The following is a 22,565-nucleotide window of genomic DNA, read 5'->3' on the forward strand; positions in this document are numbered from 1 at the left end:
GGAGTCCCAGAGAGAGACTACATCTTCTAGTGTTCATGTTAATGATGTTTTCACTGTCTTCCATCTATGTGCTATGACCATACATTATCAATCATCATTGATACTATTAAGGCCTATATAGCGTTTACAAAGTCAACAGCTATTGCTTCAATTCAACTTGGATAGTTCCATCTGTACCAATGACTTATTCTGGTTTTAATTCCCGTTTGTTGTTGGATTCACTTCTCCATCTCAACTAAAAATATAAGTTAAAGAATATGACTAAATCAGAATCAAACTGTATTTATAGTTTGATTTTATGTTATTCTAAACATCAGATATTGAATCCAACACATTATTAATTTACAGACTAACTAGAATTATGGCACAGATAGAACTATCCAAACAGGAGATACATCTCTGTCCAATGTTGATTTTTGGTTGTGTTGACAACCAAACACAATTCAGTATTACTTTTTAAATATAAAAAATAGCCTATTAACATGTTAACAAATTAGATGTTGGATTAATGTCTCCAACTCGGCCAAAAATAAAAGTTAAAGAATGGGATTAAGTCAGTGGCTCAGATGAAACTATCCAAGCAGTAGATACATAGGTTGTAATCTCAATGAACAACGTCAGTTATCCACGTTGAAATAACGTAGTGTGTCCAGTGGTTAGTTTCTGATACACCTGGATCACTGATGGACCAGTCACAATTATTTAATTAAATTAAGAAGTGGTGGTAGGGTAGAATATCTTCATTGTAGAAGTTGTCTCACAGAGATACGCTGGACTCATTTAGGTGGTGGAACTCAATTAGGATTTGTGACGTTAGAGAAGTGATATGAGACAAGGAGTCCCAGAGAGAGACTACATCTTCTAGTGTTCATGTTAATGATGCTCTCACTGTCTTCCATCTATTCTACATATTTACAGTTGACTTCAAAAATAAGCTAGGTAAGTAGTGTCTTCAGATCATTACTTTGTTAGAATTATGTCAACCATTTTATGTTTTTCTTTGTGCGGAGAACATTAAAGATGTTCCTTCTGATGATGGAACATTGATATGAGACAAGGAGTCCCAGAGAGAGACTACATCTTCTAGTGTTCATGTTAATGATGTTCTCACTGTCTTCCATCTACTCTACATGTTTACAGTGAACCTCATTGTGAAGCTAAGTAAGTAGTGTCTTCAGATCATCATTTTTTACATTTTACCTTTATTGACCTAGGCAAGTCATTTAAGAAAAAAATATTATTTACAATGACGGCCTACACCGACCAAACCCAGACGACGCTGGGCCAATTGTGCGCCGCCCTATTGGACTCCCAAATATGTCCGGTTGTGATACAGCCTGGATATTGTTAACATTATGTAAACTAATGTTTTTAACATGGAACTTCTAGTGAAGTAGAACACTTAATGTTGTGCATATTAATGTTCCCTGACTTTTATCTGATGTTGGAACATTGAAATGAGACAAGGAGTCCCAGAGAGAGACTACATCTTCTAGTGATCATGTTAATGATGTTCTCACTGTCTTCCATCTACTCTACATGTTTACAGTGAACTTCAAGAAGGAGTTGGGTAAGTACAGTCCTGGCTTCAGATCATCACTTTGCTAAAATTATGTCAACCATTTTATGTTTATTTTTGTATTTTTTTTGTATTTGAACTGTAATCCAGGTCATTTGATTCTGCTATTAGATGAAGCAGAGGGATATTCACATGAATCTGTTGTATAAATAAACAAAATATCTGACATTGTATTCCCATTTCAACTTTGCTGTGCTTTAAATTAGTTGAAAGCGCAGTGATAGACATTTGTGTGACAATCAAAAATCTAACATTGTTTTCCCACTGGAATTTGGTTATGCTTTTAGATGGTTGAAAGCATAGGGATAACACATTAGAAATTCAACTAACTTCTGGCTGTATTTTTAGATGGGTCAATATACTGTAGGTTTTAATCTCATTAATCAACGTCTCAACCAAATATTACCCAGTTATCCACGTTGAAATGACGTAGTGTGTCCAGTGGGTAGTTTCTGATACACCTGGATCACTGATGGACCAGTCACATTTATTAAATTAAATTAAGAAGTGGCGTTAGGGTAGAATATCTTAATTGTAGAAGTTGTCTCACAGAGGTACGCTGGACTCATTTAGGTGGTGGAACTCAATTAGGATTTGTGACATTAATGAAGTGACATGACACAAGGAGTCCCAGAGAGAGACTAGATCTTCTAGTGTTCATGTTAATGATGTTCTCACTGTCTTCCATCTACTCTACATGTTTACAGATGACCTCACTGGGAAGCTAGGTAAGTAGTGTCTTCAGATCATCACTTTACTATTATATAAACCAATGTCTCTTCTAGCTGTAACTTCTAGTGAAGTAGAAAACACGTTGTTCACATGAATGTTCCCTGACTTTTCTTATTATCTATGTCTACAGATAAGGTTGAGAAGGATCTCACTAGTCAACTGGGTAAGTAGTGTCCTTCATATCCCAGTGTCTTCAGACCATAGAATGATGTTCTAGAACAGGATGTGTTGAGGCTGTATAGGCCCACTAGACTAGAGAGAGGTAGAATCTGATAATGATGGACCAGTCACAATTAATTAATGAAATTAAGAAGTGGTGGTAGGGTGGAATATCTTCAGTGTAGAAGTTGTCTCACAGAGGTAAGCTGGACTCATTTAGGTGGTGTAACTCAATTAGGATTTGTGACATTAGTGAAGTGATATGAGACATGTTTACTGTAACGTGCGTCGTATAGAGGGGACCAAGGCGTGGCGTGTTGAGTGCTCATGATTATTCTTTAATGAAAACTAAACACTTTTACAAAGAAACAAAACGACAGCAAACAGTTCCGTCAGGCAATAGACAACAAAACGGAAAACTACCCACAAACACGCTAGAAAAAACACCAACTTAAATATGATCTCCAATTAGAGGTAACGAGGACCAGCTGCCTCCAATTGCAGATCAACCCCAAAAAAAAACATAGAAAAACTAGAACTTAAACATAGAAATACCACCCAAAAACACCCCTGTCACGCCCTGACCTACTCTACTATAGAAAATGACATTTTACAAGGTCAGGATTTGACAGTACCCCCCCCCAAAGGTGCAGACTCCGAATGCAACTAAAAAAACAACAACAAAAGAAACCACAAAACAAAAAGGGAGGGTAGGGAGGGTGACAATTCTCTTTGGCAGCTCTAGTGCAGTACCCAGAACCTTACCATCCAGCAGATCCTCCAGCAGCGGAGGTGGCTCCGGTTCGGGGCGTAACCCCCGCTCCGCCCGCAGATCCCTCTGGTTCTGTACCACCAGACCATGGATCGTCGTCGGATGAACCAGACTGTAGATCATCGCCAGAGGCTCCGGGCTGCAGGCCGCCGCTGGAGGCTCCGAGCCGTCGCCGGAGGCTCCGGACTGGGGAGCGTCGCCAGAGGCTCCGGACTGGGGACCGTCGCCCCGGACTGGGGAGCGTCGCCAGAGGCTCCGGACTGGAGAGCGTCGTTGTAGGTTCCGGACTAGGGACCGTTGCTGCAGGCTCCATGCCATGGATCATCAATACAGGTTCCGTGCCATGGATCGTCACTGGAGGCTTCGTGCCATGGATCATCTCTACAGGCTCCGGGCCATGGATTATCCCTACAGGCTCCAGGTCATGGATTATCCCTACAGGCTCCAGACCATGGATAATCCCTACAGGCTTCTTGCCATGGATTATCCCTACTGGCTCCGGACCATGGATAATCCCTACAGGCTTCGTGCCATGGAACATCCCTACAGGCTCCGGGCCATGGATCCTCACTAGAGGCTTCGTGCCATGGATCATCTCTACAGGCTTCGGACCATAGATTATCACTGGAGGCTTCACTCGTGGAGCTGGAACAGGTCTCACCGGACTGGAGAGACGCACTGAGGACCGGGTGCTCAGAGCAGGCACCGGCCGTACTGGGCTATGGAGGCGCACTGGAGGGAGAGTGCGAGGAGCAGGCACAGGACGTACTGGGCTATGGAGGCGCACTGGAGGGAGAGTGTGAGGAGCAGGCACAGGACATACTGGGCTATGGAGGCGCACTGGAGGGAGAGTGCGAGGAGCAGGCACAGGACATACTGGGCTATGGAGGCGCACTGGAGGGAGAGTGCGAGGAGCAGGCACAGGACGTACTGGGCTATGGAGGCGCACTGGAGGGAGAGCGCGAGAAGCAGGCATATACTCACCACAAATAGCACGGGGAGTTGGCTCAGGTCTCACCCCTGGCCCAGCCAAACTACCCGTGTGTCCCCCCCAAAAATTATTTTGGGGGCTGCCTCTCGTTCTGCCCCGGTAGGCTACGATACCTGTCTATTACCTGGCCCCAAGTCCAGTTTCTCCTTTCAATCCAATCCTCATTAGACCAAGTATCCATCTCTGCCCGGGCACGCCGCTTGATCAAATCGTGGTGGGTAGTTCTGTAACGGGCGTCGTATAGAGGGGACCAAGGCGCGGCGTGTTGAGTGCTCATGATTATTCTTTAATGAAAACTAAACACTTTTACAAAGAAACAAAACGACAGCAAACAGTTCTGTCAGGCAACAGACAAGAAAACGGAAAACAACTGCCCACCAACACGCTAGAAAAAAACCCTACCTAAATATGATCTCCAATTAGAGGTAACGAGGACCAGCTGCGTCCAATTGGAGATCAACCCCCAAAAAACCCAACATAGAAATAGAAAAACTAAAACTTAAACATAGAAATAGAAAACATAGAAAACCACCCAAAAACACCCCCTGTCACGCCCTGACTTACTCTACTCTAGAAAATGACATTTTACAAGGGTCAGGACGTGACATTTACAGATAAATTCAGGAAGGAGAAGGGTAAGTAGTGTCTTCAGATCATCAATGCTCGATTTACGTAAACCATTTTATATATATATATATTTTTTGAGCACAAACGGACAATCGGTAATTGCTATATTCATTTTTGGACTTATAAATGAATTATATGTACCCACTGATTCTTGAAGAATATAACTTATAAATTGTTAAAGAGCTTAGTTTAACCTCTATGGGCTAGGTGTGACGTCACCGTCCCACTCTATTCAACAGCCAGTGGAACAGCGTGGCGCGAAATACAAAAACCGAAAAAATTCAATAATTTCAATTTTTCTAACATATGACTATTTTACACCATTTTAAAGATAAGACTCTCTTTAATCTAACCACATTGTCCGATTTCAAAAAGGCTTTACAGCGAAAGCAAAACATTACATTATGTTAGGAGAGTGCATAGCCCAAAATAATCACACAGCCATATTCCAAGCAAGCATATATGTCACAGAAACCCAAAACACAGCTAAATGAAGCACTAACCTTTGATGATCTTCATCAGATGACACTCCTAGAACATTATGTTATACAAGACATGTATGTTTTGTTCAATCAAGTTCATATTTATATAAAAAAATAGCTTTTTACATTGGCGTGTGATGTTCAGAAAATGTATCCCCACCGAAAACTTCCGGTGAATTTACTAAATTACTCATCATAAACGTTGACAAAATACATAACAATTATTTTAAGAATTATAGATACAGAACTCCTTTATGCATTCACTATGTCAGATTTTAAAATAGCTTTTCGGCAAAAGCACATTTTGCAATATTCTGAGTACATAGCTCAGCCATCACGGCTAGCTATTTTGACACCCGCCAACTTCGGGGCACACTAAACTCAGAATTAGTATTAGAAAAATTGTATTACCTTTGCTGATCTTCGTCAGAATGCACTCCCAGGACTGCTACTTCCACAAGAAATTTTGTTTTTGTTCCAAATAATCCATAGTTATGTCCAAATACCTCCGTTTTGTTCGTGCGTTCAGGTCACTATCCAAAGGGTAACGCGCGAGTGCATTTCGAGACAAAATAATTCAAAATGTTCCATTACCGTACTTAGAAGCATGTCAAACACTGTTTAAAATCAATTTTTATGGTATTTTTCTTGTAAAATAGCGATAATATTCCAACCGGACAATAGTGTATTCATTCAAAGAGGAAAAGAAAAAAACAGCGTGGTCTCGTGAACGCGCATATCCAATCTCTTTGTCACCAGGCAGACCACTGAGAAACTGAGCTTCTATACTCTGCCCAGAGACAGGAGACACCTCAATCCGCTTTCTGAAGGCTTTAGAGAGCCAATGGAAGCCTTAGAAAGTGCTACGTAACCCCAGAGATACCGTAGTTTCGATAGAGAATCAAAAGAAGAACTACAAATTCTCAGACAGGCCACTTCCTGCTTGGAATTTTCTCTGGTTTTTGCCTGCCATATGAGTTCTGTTATACTCACAGACACCATTCAAACAGTTTTAGAAACTTCAGAGTGTTTTCTATCCAAATCTACTAATAATATGCATATTCTAGTTTCTGCGCAAGAGTAGTAACCAGTTTAAATCGGGTACGTTTTTTATCCGGCTGTGAAAATACTGCCCCCTAGCCCAGACAGGTTAACCGTTGTACCCCATCAGAACCCTAAATATAACCTTGTTTTATCTCAATGTTTGTAAACAAAGTAAATGTAAACAAACACTATATAGCCTCCAAACATATTTAAAACTATAATGTTGATACAGTATCATGGATGGTCAGTCCTTGCATCCATAGTTCTGTCCATGAATTTGGGAGTGATATTATTTCTCCAGCCCCTCCCTCAGCTTTCTACCAAAACAACAGTGGCTGGGATCACGCTTTGTCAATGTTTCAACTTCTGACTGGCCCTAGTTGTTCCTTCTGATGTTAGAACAATGATATGAGACAAGGAGACTACATCTTGTAGTGTTCATGTTAATGATGTTCTCACTGTCTTCCATCTACTCTACATGTTTACAGAGGACCTCACTAAGAAGCTAGGTAAGTATTGTCTTCAGATCACCACATTGTTAGAATTATGTAAACCAATGTCTCTTCTATCTAAAACTTCTAGAGGGAAAAAACACAATGTTGTTCACATTAATGTTCCCTGACTTTTATCTTATTATCTATGTCCACAGATACGTTTGAGGGGAATCTCATTGTTCTGGTGAATGATTTAGGTGTGTGGAACTCAATTAGGATTTGTGACATTAGTGAAGTGATATGAGACAAGGAGTCCCAGAGAGAGACTACATCTTCTAGTGTTCATGTTAATGATGTTCTCACTGTCTTCCATCTCCTCCACATGTTTACAGATGGCATCAAAAAGAAGCTAGGTAAGTAGAGTCTTCAGATCATCACTTTGAAAACATTATTAGAACCACAAAAGTTACATTTTCTCTAATTTACAGACTTTAGATAGGAAAACATTTGAAGGTTATTTTGAGCACATTGAAGATGTTCCTTCTGATGTTGAAACATTGATATGAGACAAGGAGTCCCAGAGAGAGACTACATCTTCTAGTGTTCATGTTAATGATGTTCTCATTGTCTTCCATATACTCTACATGTTTACAGATGACCTCAAGAAGGAGAGGAGTAAGTAGTATCTTTAGAGCATCACTTTGATAACATATAAACCAATGTCTCTTCTGTAGATGTAACTTCTAGTGAAGTAGAAAACACATCATGTTGTGCATATTAATGTTCCCTGACTTTTATCTGATGTTGGAACATTGGTATGAGACAAGGAGTCCCAGAGAGAGACTACATCTTCTAGTGTTCATGTTAATGATGTTCTCACTGTCTTCCATCTACTCTACATGTTTACAGGGGACATCATGGATGGTCAGGCCTTGCATCCATAGTTCTGTCTATGAATTTGAGAGTGATATTATTTCTCCAGCCCCTCCCTCAGCTTTCTACCAAAACAACAGTGGCTGGGATCACGCTTTGTTATTGTTTAAACTTCTGATTGGCCCTAGATGTTACTTCTTATGTTGGAACATTGGTATGAGACAAGGAGTCCCAGAGAGAGACTACATCTTCTAGTGTTCATGTTAATGATGTTCTCACTGTCTTCCATCTACTCTACATGTTTACAGTTCGCATCACTAAGAAGTTAGGTAAGTAGTGTCTTCAGATCATCACTTTGCTAACGTTATTAGAACCACAAAAGTAAAATTGTCTCTAATTTACAGACTTTAGTTAAGAAAACATTTTAAGAAGGTTATTTTGAGCACATAGAAGATGTTCCTTCTGATGTTGGAACATTGATATGAGACAAGGAGTCCCAGAGAGAGAATACATCTTCTAGTGTTCATGTTAATGATGTTCTGTCTTCCATCTACTCTACATATTTACAGATGACATCACTGTGCAGCGAGGTAAGTAGTGTCTTCAGATCATCACTTTACCTGAATTATGTCAACCATTTTGTTTTTTTCTCCATTTAATCTCAACTGCAATCCAGGTCATTTGATTCTGCTATTGGATGAAGCACAGGAATATTCACATTAATCTGTTGTATAAATAAACAAAATATCTGACATTGTATTCTCATTTCAACTTTGCTGTGCTTTAAGTTAGTTGAAAGCGCAGTGATAGACATTTATGTGACAACAAAACCAAAAATCAAAGATTGTTTTCCCACAGGAATTTGGTTGTGGTTGAAAGTGTAGGGATAACACATTAGAAATTCAACTAATGTTTGGCTGTCTTTTTGAGTGGGTGAATACACTGCAGGTTGTAATCTCATTGATCAACGTCTCAACCAAATATTTCCCAGTTATCCACGTTGAAATGATGCAGTTTGTCCAGTGGGTAGTTTCTGATACACCTGGATCACTGATGGACCAGTCACATTTATTTAATGAAATGGTAGAAAACACATATTACGCATATTCATGTTCCCTGACTTTTGTTTGATGTTGTAACATTGATATGAGACAAGGAGTCCCAGATCATCACTTTGAAAGGTTTATGTGAACCATTTTATAAAGGCTATTCGTAATCCAATTCAAAACTTACCTTGAGGCCACAGGTATGTGATGCCGACGTCAGACATGCTTCCAAAGTAAACACAAAACAGAGAACCCAAAGCTCTGATAGTGTAAAAACAAACAGAAATGTACTTGCCAGTCAAAGGCTCCATGTTTCCAAAACACAGGTAATTTCAACGGCTACAGAGTCCATCCATGATCAAAGCAAAGCTGACCCATAATGTATGGCAACTCCATACCTGAGTCCCAGCTGACTCATAATGTATGGTAACTCCATACCTGAGTCCTAGCTGACCCATAATGTATGGTAACTCCATACCTGAGTCCTAGCTGACCCATAATGCCAAAACCATAAATAGGTAGAGGAAAGGGGAACATGGGAAAAAGGGGTGTGTCCAGGTAAGGTTCCATAGTGTTTTCAAATGCCCATGATAACCATAATAGAAAACCAAAAACATGATTTCATCAACCATACTCCATAATTTATAATGCAATATTCATACTTACATTCAATCAGTCAATATTTCCTGATTTCTAATTTGGCAAAACATAAACATTTGTAATGACACTGAAAATAAGGAATTTGTCTCTAACACATTTTATGGTTCTTCTTCTATTTTTGAGCACATCAAAGGGTCCATCAGCAGTTGCTACAATTATTTTTGGCTTAGAAATGAATGATATGTACCCATTTATTCTTCAAGAATAGAACTTATTAATGATTAAAGAGCTTAGTTTAACTGTAGTACCCCATCAGAACCCAAAATATGTGCTTATTTTACTGCAATGTTTGTAAACTAAGTAAATGTAAACAAACACTGTATAGTGTCAAAACATGGTTAAAACTATCATTTTGATATCATGGATGGTCAGTTCTTTCATCCATAGTTCTGTCTGAATAGGGGGTGATTACATTTCTCCAGCCCCATCCCTCAGCTTTTTACCAAAACAGTGATGGGGATCACTCTTTGTTATTGTTTCATCTGCTGATTGGCCATTTAAAGGTTTTACTTCTGATGTTGGAACAGTGGTATGAGACAAGGGCCGGGATTCACTGCAGGGCACATTATAACACAGAACACTATAACAGACTTTTAAAGGTATTTTACACTTGAGTCGCCGTGCAGTGTTTACCATGAATGTGATCTCTGTGAATGCTGGTGGAAAAAGCCTTTAAAAAGTCCTTTGTCAGCTGTGAAGTGCCCTGCGGTATACTGCACATTGGATTGAGTCACGACCAAGGAGTCCCAGAGAGACTACATCTTCTAGTGTTCATGTTGAATTGTCTCTACTATTCCGACTTTAAGTAGGAAAACATTTTAAGAAGATTATTTTGAGCACATTGAAGATGTTCCTTCTGATGTTGGAACATTGATATGAGACAAGGAGTCCCAGAGAGAGAATACATCTTCTAGTGTTCATGTTAATGATGTTCTGTCTTCCATCTACTCTACATGTTTACAGAGGTCCTCAGTGTGGAGATGTGTAAGTAGTATCTTCAGATCATCACGTTGATACATTTACATAAATCATTTTAGGTTCCAAAACATTGTTGTTGAGCACAAAGGGGCAATTGGTAGTTGATACCTCCATTTTTGGATCAATGTACCCATTGATTCTTGAAGAGTATAACTTATACATGATTAAAGAGCTTAGTTTAACTGTTGTATCCCATCATAACCCAAAATATAACCTTGTTTTATCTCAATGCTTGTAAACAAAGTAAATGTAAAGAAACACTATACAGTGGGGCAAAAAAGTATTTAGTCAGCCACCAATTGTGCAAGTTCTCCCACTTAAAAAGATGAGAGAGGCCTGTAATTTTCATCATAGGTACACGTCAACTATGACAGACAAAATGAGGGGGAAAAATCCAGAAAATCACATTGTAGGATTTTTAATTAATTTATTTGCAAATTATGGTGGAAAATAAGTATTTGGTCACCTACAAACAAGCAAGATTTCTGGCTCTCACAGACCTGTAACTTCTTCTTTAAGAGGCTCCTCTGTCCTCCACTCGTTACCTGTATTAATGGCACCTGTTTGAACTTGTTATCAGTATAAAAGACACCTGTCCACAACCTCAAACAGTCACACTCCAAACTCCACTATGGCCAAGACCAAAGAGCTGTCAAAGGACACTAGAAACAAAATTGTAGACCTGCACCAGGCTGGGAAGCCTGAATCTGCAATAGGTAAGCAGCTTGGTTTGAAGAAATCAACTGTGGGAGCAATTATTAGGAAATGGAAGACATACAAGACCACTGATAATCTCCCTCGATCTGGGGCTCCACGCAAGATCTCACCCCGTGGGGTCAAAATGATCACAAGAACGGTGAGCAAAAATCCCAGAACCACACGGGGGGACCTAGTGAATGACCTGCAGAGAGCTGGGACCAAAGTAACAAAGCCTACCATCAGTAACACACTACGCCGCCAGGGACTCAAATTCTGCGGTGCCAGACGTGTCCCCCTGCTTGACTTGTTATGGATAGGGGGCAGTATTTTCACGGCCGGATAAAAAACGTACCCGATTTAATCTGATTATTACTCCTGCCCAGAAACTAGAATATGCATTTAATTATTAGCTTTGGATAGAAAACACTCCCAAAGTTTCTAAAACTGTTTGAATGGTGTCTGTGAGTATAACAGAACTCATTTGGCAAGCCAAAACCTGAGAAGATTCCAAACAGGAAGCGGCGTCTCTGACCATTTCTTGGCCTTCTTGATCATCTCTATCCAAAACAGGGGATCTCTGCTGTAACGTGACATTTTCTAACACTCCCATAGGCTCTCAGAAGGCGTCAGAATGTTGAATGATGACTTTGCAGGCCATGGCTGAAAAACAGTAGCGCAATTGGATAGTGGTCGATCTGAGAACAATGAGACTGGCGCGCGCGTGCACGAGAAGAGTCCATTTTACTTTCTCTGTCTTTGAACGAAAACAACGACTCCCGGTCGGAATATTAACGCTTTTTTACGAGAAAAATCGCATAAAAATTGATTTTAAACAGCGTTTGACATGCTTCGAAGTACGGTAATGGAATATTTAGATTTTTTTTGTCACGAAACGCGCCGGGCGCGTCACCCTTCGTTACCCTTCGGATAGTGTCTTGAACGCACAACAAAACGCCGCTATTTGGATATAACTATGGATTATTTGGAACCAAACCAACATTTGTTATTGAAGTAGAAGTCCTGGGAGTGCATTCTGACGAAGAACAGCAAAGGTAATCCAATTTTTCTTATAGGAAATCTGAGTTTGTTGAGTACCAAACTTGGTGGGTGTCAAAATAGCTAGCCACGATGGCCGGGCTATCTACTCAGAATATTGCAAAATGTGCTTTCACCGAAAAGCTATTTTAAAATCGGACACCGCGATTGCATAAAGGAGTTCTGTATCTATAATTCTTAAAATAATTGTTATGTTTTTTGTGAACGTTTATCGTGAGTAATTTAGTAAATTCACCGGAAGTGTTCGGTGGGAATGCTAGTTCTGAACGTCACATGCTAATGTAAAAAGCTGTTTTTTGATATAAATATGAACTTGATTGAACAAAACATGCATGTATTGTATAACATAATGTCCTAGGAGTGTCATCTGATGAAGATCATCAAAGGTCAGTGCTGCATTTAGCTGTGGTTTTGTTTTTTGTGACATTATATGCTAGCTTGAAAAATGGGTGTCTGATTATTTCTGGCTGGGTACTCTGCTGACATAATGTAATGTTTTGCTTTTGCCGTAAAGCCTTTTTGAAATCGGACAGTGTGGTTAGATAAAGGAGATTCTTGTCTTTAAAATGGTGTAAAATAATCATATGTTTGAAAAATTGAAGTTTTCGGATTTTCGAGGACTTTGTATTTCGCGCCACGCCCATCATTAGATATTGGAGCAGGTGTTCCGCTAGCGGAACGTCTAGATGTAAGAGGTTTTAAGCCAGTACATGTCCAGGCCCGTCTGAAGTTTGCTAGAGAGCATTTGGATGATCCAGAAGAGGATTGGGAGAATGTCATATGGTCAGATGAAACCAAAATATAACTTTTTGGTAAAAACTCAACTCATCGTGTTTGGAGGACAAAGAATGCTGAGTTGCTTCCAAAGAACACCATACCTACTGTGAAGCATGGGGGTGGAAACATCATGCTTTGGGACTGTTTTTCTGCAAAGGGACCAGGGGGACTGATCCGTGTAAAGGAAAGAATGAATGGGGCCATGTATCGTGAGATTTTGAGTGAAAACCTCCTTCCATCAGCAAGGGCATTGAAGATGAAACGTGGCTGGGTCTTTCAGCATGACAATGATCCCAAACACACCGCCCGGGCAACGAAGGAGTTTGAGTTTGAGTTTATTTTATTTTTACAGGGACAGTGCACATTAATCAACGTTTCAGTGAAAGTGCCGGTTTTAGCCAGCCGGCTAATTTTTAACCGCAGTCCCTGGGCAGGTTATTAAAAACAATTACAATATAGACAATCATTGAACAGTGAGCACACGCAGAGTAACATAGGACAAGCAAGACATAGCATACAGACAGAGCAACATAGGACAAGCAAGATGTAGCATACAGACAGAGCAACATAGAACAAAAAGCAACAAGACAAAATCCATAAAAACAACAAAGTGTTTCCACACCTCACAAGCTACAGACAACAGACAACATGGAAAGCGGCAATACACAGCTAGGGATTATGTTCACAAGTCTGATTGACCTTTAGCCATGTCTTCATGTATTTTGTGAAAGTGTGATATGTGGTGCAGTTATGTGTGTCTGATGGCAGTGTATTCCAGACATGGGAAGCTCTCACAGAGAAAGCAGATTTACTAAAGGTGCTTTTCCTTAAGGGAACTATACAGTCACCTCTCATGGCAGACCTTGTGGATCTGCTGCCATATGTTTGGGTTTTCTGTTTTACAAAAATACTGAGTGGAGGGGGAGCCAGGCCATTTAGGATCTTGAATACAAAACATGCGTCGGTGTATTGCACAAGATTTTCCCAACTCAGGAGCTCATGCTTTTTGAGGATGTAACAGTGATGATGGCTATTGGGCTTTCTATCGAGCACTTTGAGAGCCTGTTTGTAGACAGACTGAATAGGTTTTAATGTTGTATAGCAAGCTTGGGTCCAACTAGTCAAGCAGTATGTTAAGTGGGGGAGTATCATCGATTTGAAATACAGTTTTGCTACCTCTGTGGTCAAACAATTTCGTATAAATCGGAAATTAGCTAGGTTGAATTTGGTTATTTGAATTACCTTTTTCACATGCTTTTTAAAAGAGAGGTTGGAATCAAGTATGATTCCAAGGTACTTAAAATCAGATACCACCTGGAGCTTCTCCCCTGACACATAGACATCTGGCTCAGTAGCATCTGTTGCCCTCTTTGTGAAGAACATGCAAACTGTTTTTTTCACATTGAGATGCAAACACGAGTCACTGAGCCACTTTGTAACCTGGACCATTACAGTAGTGAGTTCTTGTGCAGCTTGTTGTTTGCTCTTTGCATGCACATATATCACTGTATCATCTGCATACATTTGAACTTCAGACCCAGTGCAGACGGAAGGCAGATCATTAATGTACAAGCTGAACAGGAGGGGCCCCAGTATTGACCCTTGGGGCACGCCCACATCATAGCTAAGAGTGGGCGACAGCTCATTGCTCACTCTGACACACTGAGTTCTGCCTTCAAGGTATGATTTCATCCATCTCAAGGCATCGGGGGAAAAGTTGAACTTGGACAATTTTGTGATGAGAATCTCATGGTTAACAGTATCGAAAGCCTTCCTTAGGTCCAGAAACACAGCCCCAACAACGCCCCCTTTGTCCATCTTGGACTTCACATTTTCCAGAAGAAAGCAGTTGGCCGTTTCTGTGGAGTGTTTCGCTCTGAAGCCAAACTGCATGGAGTGTAATGTGAAGGGGCTGTTGTTGAGGTGGGAAATCAGTTGTTCTGCTACACACTTTTCAACAACCTTCGACACTACAGGTAGTATACTAATGGGCCTGTAGTTACTCACATCAGCAGGGTCGCCCGATTTAAAGATGGCCGTTATTATGGCTGACTTCCATACACTTGGAAACACCCCCAGACCAATAGATGTGTTGGTGACCTTAGTAATGGGGCCAATGAGTGACTCTTTGTAGTTTTTAAGAAAGGTAGAGTCCAGCCCAAACACATCTTTGGATTTAGAGTTCTTTAGTGAGCTAATCACCTTGTTCACCTTTGACTCAGAAACCTCCCTTATGATGAAGACAGGTTGAGCGTCATTCACTAGCACTGAGCCCAATAAACCAGTGGAGGGGTTCTGTGTCAGTACCTTGACAGAGTCAATAAAGTAGGAATTGAAGGCTATTGCTATTTCAACTGCATCCTGTGTTAGATTGTTATTCACCATGATTTCTAGTCTTTTTGCGGTGTTACTATGGTCTTTCCCTGTTAACTTTTTTAGATTCTCCCAGATCAATTTAGAATTTCCCTTTGCCTCACCAATTATGTTAATAAAAAAGTCTGATTTCTTTCATCACCTTATTTCTCAACATGGTAAACCTACGTCTGTCATGCTCTAATTTGGATTTTAGGGCTGTTTTTAGAGCATAATCTCGTTCTTTCATCAATTTCCAAATTTCTCCATTTAGCCAAGGAAGAGTGCTCATTTGGCCAGGTTTGGATTTGATTTTCTTTAGGAAACCATTTATTGTAGCCTGGATTGTGGATAGAAAAACCTCACTATCAGCTTCCACGTCTGTATAGGACAAGAGATCATTCCAGTTAATTCCATTAATTGCTTTTTCAAAATAGTTTAATTCACTCTTAGGTATTCTTAGTTGATCTAGCTTTCTAACAGTAGAGAGCTTAAACCTGCTCTTAGACAACTTTCTGGCTATACGTGTCAAATTATGATCAGATAGCCCAGTAACCATATTGAATGATTTAGTCACTCTCTCTGGTTAATTACTGAACACCAAATCAATCTGTGTTTTAGAGCAACAAGTCACCCTGGTTGGCCCTTTAACGAGCTGTGTAAGGTCAAAGGTATTAGTGATCCGTTTGAGGGTTTTCCTACAAGACTTGTCTTCATAATTAATATTAAAATCTCCCATTAAGATGACCTCCTTCCCAAAATCACATTCCCTAAGCATGTTATTAAACTGATCAAAAAACACACTTTTGGTGGAAGGTGGTCTATACATTCCAATAAGGGTAAAGGACATTTGGGGAGACAGTGTAACGTTCAGGCCAATACATTCTAGTTCATTATCACATGACCACTCAATTTGTTTACATCGGATATGTTCTTTAATGTAAATCATCAGACCCCCTCCTCTTCCTTCAATCCTGTCTCTCCTGAAAACATTGTAGCCAGGCACAATCAAAGCAGCACATGGAGAGTTTGTATGGAGCCATGTCTCTGAGAGGCAGAGGAAGTCAAGGTTGGAGTCTGTGAGAAGATGTTGAATTTGATCACTTTTTGGAATGACACTACGAATGTTCAAGTGCCCTCCTAGTAGTCCCTTGGGCTTAGCCCGTGGGTCCCAGATGACTCGAGAGTGATTGACACATTGAAAAAAGTTACATTTTCTGTGTTTTCTGACAGCTGGGTTTAGGCCGTTTTGTTTCGTTTTGATTAGGGGTAGTTCGGTAGCGGAATTAACAATCCCTCCCGCTTGCACTGGATGTGGGGAACTATTTAAAACAGCTTGCGTACCAGAAGCAAAGTCAGGGGTCGCATATAGCGGCTTGGGTATGTTTGAAGAGTCCAAATCTATCCTGGAGCTGGGTGAATCGAGAGAAACCATGGGACGATAGCACTCACCCACTTCCACAGCGGCGATGATCTGTGGACGAGGCCATCCCCTGCTTTCCACTCCGGTGAGTATCGCTGGCTCGGTGATGTTAGGCCCAGGATTAAGTTGCACATCCCCGGAGAGCAGCAGGGTAGTGAACAGGTAGTTTAACAGTTTCCGATAAATGTTGTACTTGTGTTTGTCACGCCTAAGCGGTTCAGTGGAATAGGGAGCGAGGTAGACTTGGCCATTATTCAGAACATTATGGTATGCTGTGTATAGTCCGCTCCGGTGGATCGGTGAACCAATGTGTTTGGTGTAGATATTCTCCGGCAGTAGATTTGTGTCATCCCAGCAAGGACGCACTGAGATTATCAGTAGAGCAGCTACATAACTGACAATCATGGCAAAGTACATGTTTTACCGGAGAGACACGTTCCTGGTAAAAAAAATAATAAAATATAAAAACTCCTTTGTTGTAAACTGTTAAAATGTTAGGTACGATAGCAAAAAAAATACTTTGAGGACACGACCGGGAGCTAGCATTGGTACGCACGCATTCGAGTTGCTGTCTGCTGATTGGCAGATCCAGTGGCTTCGTAAGAAGCATTTCAAGGTCCTGGAGTGGCCTAGCCAGTCTCCAGATCTCAACCCCATAGAAAATCTTTGGAGGGAGTTGAAAGTCTGTGTTGCCCAGCGACAGCCCCAAAACATCACTGCTCTAGAGGAGATCTGCATGGAGGAATGGGCCAAAATACCAGCAACAGTGTGTGAAAACCTTGTGAAGACTTACAGAAAACGTTTGACCTGTGTCATTGCCAACAAAGGGTATATAACAAAGTATTGAGAAACTTTTGTTATTGACCAAATACTTATTTTCCACCATAATTTGCAATTAAATTCATAAAAAATCCTACAATGTGATTTTCTGGATTTTTTTTCTTCTCATTTTGTCTGTCATAGTTGAAGTGTACCTATGATGAAAATTACAGGCCTCTCTCATCTTTTTAAGTGGGAGAACTTGCACAATTGGTGGCTGACTAAATACTTTTTTGCCCCACTGTATAGCCTCCAAACATATTTAAAACTACAATTTTAATACAGTATCAGTATCAGTCCTTGCATCCATAGCTCGGTCTATGAATTTGAGAGTGATGTTATTGCACACTGTCAACATGTGTGGTGTTTACCATGACTGTGATCTCTGTGCATGCCGGTGGAAAATGTCTTTAAAAAGTGCTTTGTCAGCTGCGAAGTGCCCTGTGGTGTAGCGCACATTGGATTGAATCTCGACCAAGTAGTCCCAGAGAGAGACTACATCTTCTAGTGTTCATGTTAATGATGTTCTCACCGACTTCCATCTACTCTACATGTTTACAGACATATCGTAGAATGCTAAATTGTGTCTTCATATCAGCACATTACTAGCATTATGTAAATGTCTCTTCCATGTAACTTCTAGTAAAGTAGAACACACACAATTATGTTCACATTCACGTTAACCACCTAGCTACCGTTAGCCACAACAAATTGGAATTAGTAACATATACATTTTACAAATTTGTAACATATTTTACATTCTGGAAATTATGTTGATGTCATTGTGTTTACCATAGTGTATTATACCACTGATGTTGATGTCATCATGTCGTTGTGTTTACCATAGTGTATTATACCACTGATGTTGATGTCATTGTGTTTACCATAGTGTATTATACCACTGATGTTGATGTCATCATGTCGTTGTGTTTGCAATAATGTATGTTTCTCTCCACAGTGGATGTGACTCCAGACCAGGGGTGCTCAAGTCCTATTTGAGACGGTCCAGTGACACATATTTCCTAGGTGGCAAAGGATCAGATGGATAATCAGCGTAGTATCAAACCCCCACCTTCTTATGGGCCAAGAGAACATGTTGCTGTTTTAAAGCAAATTTCCTGCAATTCTACACATTTTGCATGGGGGCAGAGATTTTTTGGGGGCTGTTTTAAAGCTGATTTCCTGCAATTCTCCACAGTCTTCCATGTCTTATGTGTGTTTATATGATACCAGGGGTCGAAGCCCAACCAAGTAAAAAAAGAGCCTATTCTGCTCCTTCACTGAGAAACTCTCCATTCTTCAGCCCTGGTGTCATTGATAGTATCTCAGTGGTCATCTGTCCTGTAGATGTCACTGACTGACTGTTTTAAAACAATCAAGGCAGGTATAAACAGTTAGTAAAGGGATGCAATAGGAGAGAGTTCATGTACATGAGTTCTCAGATTTCCTGTCAATCTTTTTTGTTGTTGTAGAGTGGGCCAGTTTACTGTTTATTGGATAGGACAGAGAGGTAAAGGTAGGAATGTTGAAAGAGCAATGGGTTGGATCTGAACCCATTCTGGTACTGGACATGCCAGACCACTGATTTCTTGTTAATGTTTGACTAATCTTTGACGTGTCTTTCACCAATCCCTTGGACTGTTCTGTCTTGAGGAGAATGTGCTATATATTTTTATTCTCTGTGTTTTCTAACAGTATTTGTTCTGTATCCATTCTGCTGTGTGCTTCTATATTTAGTTAAGTATGTAGCATCAACACAAAATAAATGTTTAGAAATGTATCATTTGATTATAACATTTTCCAAATAAAGTGTGTTTTATCTCCATCATTGTCATCAGACTACAGTACTACCGCATCCCTAGTCTCAGGTGGCCGTCCCTAGTCTCAGGTGGCCGTCTCTAGTGGCCGTCCCTAGTCTCTAGTGGCCGTCCCTAGTCTCTAGTGGCCGTCCCTAGTCTCAGGTGGCCGTCCCTAGTCTCAAGTGGCTGTCTCAAGTGGCCGCCCCTAGTCTCAAGTGGCCATCTCAAGTGGCCGTCCCTAGTCTCAAGTGGCCACCTCTAGTGGCCGTCTCTAGTGGCCGTCCCTAGTCTCAGGTGGCCGTCCCTAGTCTCAAGTGGCCGTCCCTAGTCTCAAGTGGCCGTCCCTAGTCTCAAGTGGCCGTCCCTAGTCTCAAGTGGCCGTCTCTAGTGGCCGTCCCTAGTGGCCATCCCTAGTCTCAAGTGGCCGTCCTTCCAAATCGCATCTCATTCACTATTGAAGTATGGAGAACTTCAGTTTTGCATTTTGAGTTTCAATGGGAGTGCTGGCATTCACCACTGGCATTTGATTGGCTCTGAGTAAACATTTTTTATCCCAACAGGAGAGACATTTCCTTGTTTTTTTTTGTTTTTTTGGTCCGTGTCTTGCTTCATATGTTTCAGTAGCCTATGCAGCATTAACTTAGTATCTAGCATGCTAGCTTGTTGCAAGTGCTACTTTTTTATGTAGAAACACTGTATCTTTGAAACTCCAACGATGCAAGATACTTGATTGGTTTGATAAGTGGCCACTCGTCACTAGTTTCCATCTAGACTCTGCTGTACTCCACCCTTTTCATCTTCTTTTTTCTCAGGTTTCCAATGGTACACTACATGACCAAAAGTATATGGACACCTGCCCGTCGAACATCTCATTCCAAAATCCTAGGCATTAATGTGGAGTTGGTCCCCCGTTTTGCTGCTATAACAGCCTCCATTCTTCTGGGAAGGCTTTCCACTAGATGTTAGAACGTTGCTGCATGAAAGTAGACGTCTTGCAAATCTCCAAATCCCTGAAAGCTCCAGCTCGTCATCTCTAGCTGAAACCTTTGATAAACAGGTATTGTTTCAATTTAAATCTTGCACAAGACAGTCCACAGAATTGTCAATTTAAAGACATTTAGCCAATTTGTTAATTACTACATTTAGCTAACATTAGCTGGTTAATCCAGAGATTCTTACCCTTTGCCTAGAATGCAGCAGTCTCATCCAGATCACCATGGTATTTGTAGTTCTTTATGATAGCCACATTAGAAGCTAATTAGCATTTCATTTTTTTGCGAGTAAATACAGGTGAGTATATTGATTAAAGTCACCTTGTCCTAGAGATTTACACAGTTATCAAAACGTCACCCCAGGGTAAGCCTACACGAAACACAGCCATTATTTTAAGTGTTTCTAAAATCCACTATGGGAAAAATGAATGGTGTAAAAAACGATTGGAACCATTTCCCTGTTTAACTGTTTTATGGGTATTATGACTCATACTGTGGTACTCTATTAATCTGGCCCAGATGCCCAGGTAGGTGTGTCTTTCACATGGTGAAAGTTGATTTAATTTGTTTTGGAACCAGGCTGCCTCCCGGGCGTGAGCCAGGTACCCCATTCAAAGCCCACGACAAAGTCGTCTCAAAGCAAAAGTGACGTAATTAAGCATGTAGGATTCTGTGTTTTCACATACAAAAGTGATTGCTTTTAATAAAAAAACACTTTATCTGCCTTCCCAATGACAATTCTAACATATTCTATGGAAAAGAGATGTATATTTCTGGACGATGCGACTAAATGACAAAGCCCTCAGATTACTGTTCCATTTGAGAGGGAGCTCCTCCCTCACCGCTTTTGTCTGTTCATGTCACCGGCCATAGACCAGTGCCCCGCGGCTCAGCATAATGGAATCCGCCCATTCAGAGATCTGCACAAAGCTGGGCTGACTGGAGTGATAATCAGAGAAGGAGAGAGGATCGGAGGTGGAGCAACAGGGAGGAGGGAAGGAGAGAGAGAGTGAGGGAAGGAGGAGAGCGCAGTGCAGGCCTGCTGTAAACTTTCCTTCTCTCTATGACTCTGCCTGTTCTCTGGACCTCTCCAATGGGTTCTTCATTTTTTACTTTGTAGTCATTTAGCAGACGCTCTTCTCTGATCAGTGCATTAACCTCAGTGGATAAAGCAATAACATAATATCACGATCATAACCCTCTTTCAAATAGTCTATCTGTGAAAATCAGTGTTGATAAGAGTCAAGGAGCGCATCCCAATAATATCGCCTTTCTCCTAAAGTGTGTGTTAATTCACTCCCCATCAAAAGTAAAAGCATTGGTGTTGGTATTGGCTAGACAGAGTTTATATACACCAGTAATATGCTTTCAATCCCACGAAGGGAATTAAACAAGTAAACACTTTGGGAGAAAGAAGAGATAATTGGGACGTAGACAAGGAAAACAAAGTACAACAGATAAGCTACTTATCTTTAGGCTACTGTAACCTCAGCCACACAGAGACAAAGACAGAGGGCTAAAAATAGCTCCTACTCTCAGCCACTACTGTAACCCTAGAGACAGCCCCTACCCTCAGTCACAACTGTAGCCCCAGAGACAGCCCCTACCCTCAGTCACTACTGTAGCGTCAGAGACAACCTCTACCCTCAGTCACTACTGTAACCCCAGAGACAGCCCCTACCCTCAGTCACTACTGTAGCCCCAGAGACAGCCCCTACCCTCAGTCACTACTGTAGCCCCAGAGACAGCCCCTACCCCCAGTCACTACTGTAGCCCCAGAGACAGCCCCTACCCTCAGTCACTACTGTAGCCCCAGAGACAGCCTCTACCCTCAGCCACTACTGTAACCCCAGAGACAGCCCCTACCCTCAGCCTCTACCCTCAGCCACTACTGTAACCCTAGAGACAGCCCCTACCCTCAGCCACTACTGTAACCCCAGAGACAGCCCCTACCCTCAGCCTCTACCCTCAGCCACTACTGTAACCCTAGAGACAGCCCCTACCCTCAGCCACTACTGTAACCCCAGAGACAGCCCCTACCCTCAGCCACTACCCTCAGTCACTACTGTAACCCCAGAGATAGCATCTACCCTCAGTCACTACTGTAACCCTAGAGACAGCCCCTACCCTCAGTCACTACTGTAACCCCAGAGACAGCCCCTACCCTCAGTCACTACTGTAGCCCCAGAGACAGCCCCTACCCTCAGTCACTACTGTAACCCCAGAGACAGCCCCTACCCTCAGTCACTACTGTAACCCTAGAGACAGGCC

At 41.3% G+C, this 22,565-nt stretch overlaps 1 pseudogene; it reads left to right on the top strand.

Annotated features, from left to right (window-relative positions):
• Nucleotides 1-19,328, top strand: part of LOC106562873 (butyrophilin subfamily 1 member A1-like) — a 160,979-nt pseudogene extending 141,651 nt beyond the window's left edge.
• The last annotated feature ends 3,237 nt before the right edge of the window (nucleotides 19,329-22,565 follow it).

This window comes from Salmo salar, chromosome ssa01, assembly GCF_905237065.1.
Source record: "Salmo salar chromosome ssa01, Ssal_v3.1, whole genome shotgun sequence".
Taxonomy (NCBI): Eukaryota; Metazoa; Chordata; class Actinopteri; order Salmoniformes; family Salmonidae; genus Salmo; species Salmo salar.